The sequence below is a fragment of the Mytilus galloprovincialis genome, chromosome 7, assembly GCF_965363235.1.
Source record: "Mytilus galloprovincialis chromosome 7, xbMytGall1.hap1.1, whole genome shotgun sequence".
In the NCBI taxonomy this organism is placed as follows: domain Eukaryota; kingdom Metazoa; phylum Mollusca; class Bivalvia; order Mytilida; family Mytilidae; genus Mytilus; species Mytilus galloprovincialis.
The window spans coordinates 48,683,970-48,690,816 of NC_134844.1; the positions used below are offsets into that span (position 1 = coordinate 48,683,970).

General features: G+C 32.6%; 1 long non-coding RNA gene across 1 annotated transcript; it reads right to left on the reverse strand.

Moving 5' to 3' along the window:
* Positions 1 to 354: 354 nt before the first annotated feature.
* On the reverse strand, positions 355 to 6,580 carry LOC143083156 (uncharacterized). The gene is made up of 3 exons (XR_012980573.1): positions 6,452 to 6,580; positions 2,745 to 4,848; positions 355 to 2,145 (listed from the first exon to the last, which is right to left on the reverse strand). It is a non-coding gene; the product is annotated as an uncharacterized LOC143083156 (long non-coding RNA).
* Positions 6,581 to 6,847: the final 267 nt, after the last annotated feature.

Below are 6,847 nucleotides of genomic sequence, written 5' to 3' on the forward strand. Positions count from 1 at the left end.
CAAAAGAACAACTATCCATCCCACAATTTGTAAAATTTAATCAATATAGGTCTGAGTACGGTCTTTAACAAGGAGCCTTTACTCACATCCAACAGCAATCTATAAAGGGCCCTACGAATAACATTTGTTAAACCATTCAAAGGGGGAAAACAAACGGTATAATATGTTTAAACAACGAGAAACGAGAAACACTTATGAACCTCATCAACAAACGACAGATTAAAAACGAAAAACCGATGTGTCATCATGGTCATATATCTATTTTAAGATTGATACAAGAAACATACTTTTCTGCAAAGAAAGCTACCTGCATGTCTTCAATAGAATTATACATGTGAGGTTAATATTCTCTAGTTATTATTAAAATCCGTTTATTTCAAATATCATAATATTTTGATATAATATCTATCATATATCTTTGTCCTATTTAATTACAAATCAACAAACAAGGTTCAGGGAGGGTGCACTTGCTATGTAATAAGTGGTACGGATGAGCTGCTGAATATTTCACTTTTCCGGGCTTTGAAAGAGGTCAAGGAATTCAGATTAAATATATCAAAAGATTGGTATTATAACTTGCCTCATTATATCATAAGAATCTGAAACTAGTCAGATGCATAAATATATTGCTGTTGTGGTTGGACCACAGTTGTAAATGTACCATCTATTTGAAAAACCAATTAAATCCATGTATCTTCAAATTTTGTATCTTCACTCATGTAAGTATAGATGCTATTAATCAGATTATTTTGATATTTGCACCTATCAACATTCAAAGGTTTGTATACATGAAACATGATAACAATTATTAAAAGAAAATCAATAGTGTCAGCTTCCTTTAAGACGGAACGGCAATGTCACTTTTTATCAGCCTCTATTTATATAAATAAAGGCAACAGTAGTATACCGCTGTTCTCTAGTTATAAATCGATTGAAAATTAGGGTAACAAACTAAAACCGAGAGGAACACATCAACTATAAATATTGGGTGTTCCTTCCTGACTAAAAATATTTTATAAGAATTGTCTATTAAAATCACATTTTCTTCATAATGAAAGTCATAAAAGGGGTAAATACAGGAACGTGCAAAAAATTTGCATTTTTTTGGGGAAAAGCAAGCTGTCATTATTATGACTGTTTTGCTACTAAACATGAACGTGATGATTAGCAAAATAAAACACAATTTAAGAACAGATTTGACCGCAAAATTGTTGTTGTCGATACTCCTGGCCTATATGATACAGGGATGACAAATCAGAAAGTTACAAAGGAAATAGTAAAATATATTGAAAAGTAAAATCACAAAAATACTAAACTTAGAGGAAAATTAATTCGGAAAGTCCATAATCACATGGCAAAATCAAATTAAATAAGCGAACTAGTTGAACCCCGCCAAGTCAAGTGAAATAAATCTTGTAGTATACAATGTAAAATAATAGATGCATTTGATGATTAGAAGATTTCGTGTAAGTATTTTTTTAACATCTTAAGCGTTGCAAATATGAATGCATTCCTTAGTAAACAATCATATTGAAAGCAACTAATATTAATCTTTAGATTCCTTCAGGTAAATTGCATACACGTTCTCATTGACTTCACATGCAGATCATATTAAGATATCTGGAAACATGAAAATATGCATGGGAATAATACTTATTGAAAAACAATGGGTTTCTCTTCATAACAAAAAAATGATTAACATTTGCGCAGCAAAAAAAGCAAAGGAACAGCACTTTAAATGCTCTTCTTCATATCAAAATCACAATGACGCCTTTAGAATTCATAACATAAGGAATAGAGCGACTGACAGTTTGTGTCTTCGTCATTAATTTTAAAATCAGTTTTCAAGTAAAGCCAACTTCAAATGTTGAATTTCGAAAGGGATCTTCATTTCATCAGTGAAATCAAAGTACGACAGATGTTTATCATCTATCTCCGACGGCACATCACACTTTTCAAGTAAAATGATCAACAAAAAGTCCGATGTTTTCTGTAGTGTTTCAAGAATTATCTGTTTCAACAGACACCATTCTCTTGTCAGAAATTCTTTGGAAAGAACTAGTATGCTTTTCCGACTTTTCTTTATACCGTTCATAGTCGTCTCCAATAACGTTGAACAGGAGTCATAATCAATACCAGGAAAACCTAAAACAAATTACAAATATATATCATTAGGTTTACTCACTAAACAGAAATGTGTGTTTGCTTCTTATTTTGATTGCTTTGATCCATAAAGATATGTTTGAATGTTTCTTTTGACCACAAAATATGTATAGTATTTTTTCTTTTATTTCGTTACGACAAATAATTCAGGGATTTTCTTGTTTAAATACTTGTAAAAGTATGTTTTGTCTTGCACAGATGGTGAAGAGTTATGAAGGGTTAGAAATTTAAAGGATAAACAAAACACAAAAGTGTCTATTGCTAGGAGAAAGCAATTGTAGTTTTATTCATATTAAATAATGGCTTAGTAAGTCGTCGTTTCAAGTGTCATTTGGCAAACATAGATAATGTATGGCTACCTACATTGCACTTTTTATATGTATCATATATTTCCAGTAAGCACGTCTGCATTTTCGAAATATACATTCAGTTTTGTTTGCTACATTACCAACATCAAAGCAAGCACGTGTCTATACCCTTATAACCAGCTTTGTGGATGTTAAAATAAAAAAATTCTGTTACCTTCTGTGATTTGAATTGAGATTAATAATACGCTCGATAATATACTATTGTATTGCTACCTGTAAAGATCATATCACTATCGAACATTGGTATGCTAAGCTGATGTTGTAGAAAGCATTTGACCCAACCAGTATTAGCTCCACTCGTGATAATACAGAAATCATATCTCCAGTTGTGTTGAACATCCACAGGTTTAGTCTCTATTTGAACACGTTGATACACAATTTCCGGATTTACGTCATATTCAACGGCATGGTTGGTAGATATCACGTACTGAATGTCACCTGACTGGTCAGCTTGTGTGACGCCTTTCTTGATTAAATTAGCTTTCAAACTCTCCGCTATTTTAACCTGCTCTGCCGTGAGTGGGAAGGTTTGCAAAAAAATCAAAAAGTTTGAAAGTTTTCTTAGATAGTTATCACCATGAACTTTTAGTACTAATTTACGAAGAAATTCTACGTCCTTTCGTTTTCTAGCTATATATGTTAACGCATGAATGAGCTCGTCATACATAATTGATTCTTCTCCCAATCTTAAAATAGAACATAATAATGGTTGGATATTTCCATTTCCGAACTTAAAATTTGACATCATGAATGCTCTCTTATGCCATTCTGATGCGGTTCTAAATTCTCCTAAATCAAAATATATTGCCCCAAATGTGAATGCTGTGAAATAATTTTGACCCTTTGCATTAAAGCACTGGTTAAGGTAATCAAGGGCTGCATGTAAGTACTCCTTGTTGTATACGGCTTCTGGTCCATTCCGGTAAAATTTCGGAAGCTTCGCAAGTCTTTGACAAATTTCAGCAACTTTACATACATCCCTTGCGTTCAAATTTAGCCTTACTGACGTTTTCCCGTCCTCTAACGCCTTCTTTAATAAATCTTCCATTCTTCCAAGCGGACAACCTTCCAAAGAGGACATTTCCAAAAATACTTTCATTCTGGTCGAAAAATCAAACCGGCGTAGGCAAGGGTTTTGTAATATGGAAGACGATAATTGTCTTTCAGATTTTTCAAGATATTCGATGTTTTTAGCCGGACCGAACTTGTACAATAACCAAAGACTCATCCCCTCTCGACTAAAAACCACTTCATCATCAGACAGTTCATTATTAGCACATTGAAAAGAAGACAGCGGATTACTAAGAAGGGCTTGAAATTGTTTGTCATTTTCATATGAGCTGTAACTTGGGTAGGTATCGAAGGGTTTATGTGTGGAAACAAGAATATGGCCAATATACGCATAGGAACGAGCTCTATAAATAATGAAGCATTCGTTGTCCTTTGGTAAGTTCTCAATTACAGACCAGAATAGATTAACAGCTGTCTCACTTATGGATGTTTTGTTGCTTGTGGCTACTTCAATGTCGGGCATTCTACTGTAAGCCATTGCATAGTAAAATTTCCAAACGTTGTATTTTTCTTTCGGATAAGAAGTATTTGAAAGAATTTGCAACCCTTTTTCGAGCAATTTCACACTAGAATTTTTATCAAAGAAACTGTCATTTGTTTTACAGTTTAGTGCTTGAAACATAAGTCGTCGTGCATCCAGTGTGTAATTTGAGGCCTGACAAAGAGCATCTCTCTTCTCTCCTAAAGCAGTTTTTTTTTCATCCTTGATTAGTTGTAAAGATTCTAGTAGCATTTGCTCTGCTTCAATTCCGCTGCCGTTGTAATCTTCAAATAACGAAGCATAACCTTGTTCAAGGACACAAATTGCCTTTTCAATAATGTCATTCGGATCACTGCTTTTCAAGATTTTATCTATTCTCGCTTCGAAGATCGCCGCCTTTTCTGGTAAGTTGCTATTTCTATTTTATACTTCAAGGTCAGCTAATGTATTTAAATGATTCTCGTTGTGCCTCATCTTACGTTCAAGCTTTTCAAAATTATTCGCCTGGTTTCTACGTTTTTTTGATGGACTATCTACTACAATCATCATTATCTCAACAACATCATGAACCACTGGATGTTCTTTTTCTTTCGCATTTTGCAGAGATCTTTTACGATTATCGATCCACGATTGATTTGATGTTTGCATCAAGTTCAATTTCCTATTTAATAAGCCGGGACATATGTCGTTCAATTCTGGTTTCTTGGACTCCATTCCGTTTCCGTTTCTAATATCAAAAACAGCAGTCGGTAAAGAGTATTCCTCCTGCAATGCAAAAAAGTATTCAGGTATGAAGATGTCGTTCAATTATTTGTACACAGAAGTGCAATTAAACAAACAACAATGAAACATACATAGAAACGAGCGGTTAGATAACAACTGTCATACTGCTTACTTGGTACAGGACATTTTAAAACAAAATGGAGGGTTGAATATGATTTTGAAGCTAGCCAAACTTCTGCGCTTTATGACAATGCTTAAACTCATAAAAAACTGTATATACGAAAAGAAAAGAAAACAGGGGGGTTGCACATGTCATCAGCATATCACTTTGCATTATTCTATGATTGTGGTTCATCACATGTTCAGTTTAATATAATTTTGTTTAGCTATTAATCATCGATCATTAACAATACGTAAAATAAATGATAATACGTAAAATAGATGATTAAAATATCTTACGTAATGTTTAAATCCTCTAATCAATATAAAGTGCTACATATATTTATTTATATAATACCAAAGTATATTTAACCTTTTATCTGACTCACCGTACTGTATATACATTTTAAAAGGTAGCAGTAAGTCGACAATGGAAAGGCGACGTTGTAAGTCCTTATCGTTTTATGACTAGATGTTGTGTAATTGAATTTTCGTAAAATGCGAATTACTTTTCTTGTGATTTATAATACGACATTGAATAATTTATGGTAAAAGGGTTTTTCGAACAATGAACTTAAAATATAAAACCAATAAAACGCAGATTAATCAGATAAGAAACCATTTCTGGTAGAGTTGTCCTAATCGATGGTATAATAAGCCCAATAGAAAGAACGTATGTGTTGATATAAATCATCATTGAAATGGTCATACTAAAATTTTGAATTATTTGATATACACAAGACTTTTTTTCAAATGCAAAGATTATTAACGAGGGGTTTGACTACATTTTCTTTCAATATGCGCCATGCATCTTCAAATTAAGCAAGCTATAAAGCCAAGTTTAATCTTTAATTTTCTATTAATCGAAATACCTGTAATAAGTCTAAGGACTATGACAGTTGTGTGACATATCTAAAAGAGAGGCAAACAATTCCGAAAATAAAATCACACTAAATACGGCAAAACATATATGTAATTATGTTTAATATAAAACATTGTGTCAAGCCATTGCATCAGCTGGTGTAACTAAAAATTCAGATCGAGAAAAAAAAAGTACAAATTGTAAACAGCTGAACAGTGAAGCTGTCGTTGCAATGCAAATGCCTTCACGGGCAATCACAACAAACTTGTTTGTCAAAATGTTTGATGGTCCTTGACACAACATACAGTTAAAAACCATCAAAGCCTGATATTTAAGTACAAAACGAACGCATTATTACTAAATACTAAATGATAGACATATGTGTTCTTAATAACAATAAGTACATACCAATATCAGTATTATTCAAAAATCAGTTAGCCTATGTTATTGCACAGGAACATAAAAATGTTCAACCGATTTGTTTTAAAAATGAATGTCCAATATGTTTTTATTCAAAATTCTATGACTAACTGTTGATCATATTTTCATTAAAATAGCTTTTTTCTTTAGCTTTGACTCATTCGACATTAACAAAACGTAAAATAATTGTTTAACAAAACTTACGTAACGTTTCGTTCCACACATCAATATGCAGCATTTACAAGGTTAGTCCTACATGTTACTAATTATCTGACCAAAGTATTGCTAATCTCTTATCTGATTCACCGTACTTTATATAGGTAGTAGAGGGAAATACTTAATCGACGGTTTAAAACAGCGTTTTAGTCCTTATCTATTTATGACTAAACTTTGAATTTTTGGAAAACTATTATGTTTTACTTTCATAAAACGATGTTGACTGATTTATGGAAGTAGAGTTATTCAATATCTTTGGGTTTACATGTATTTTAAAAATGACACCACTAACACGCTTATAACTAAAAAGGTTGCCACTGCTGGTAGGTTTTTACCTACTCGATGGTATCCTTAGTACAGTAGTCAGAACGTATATTGACATGA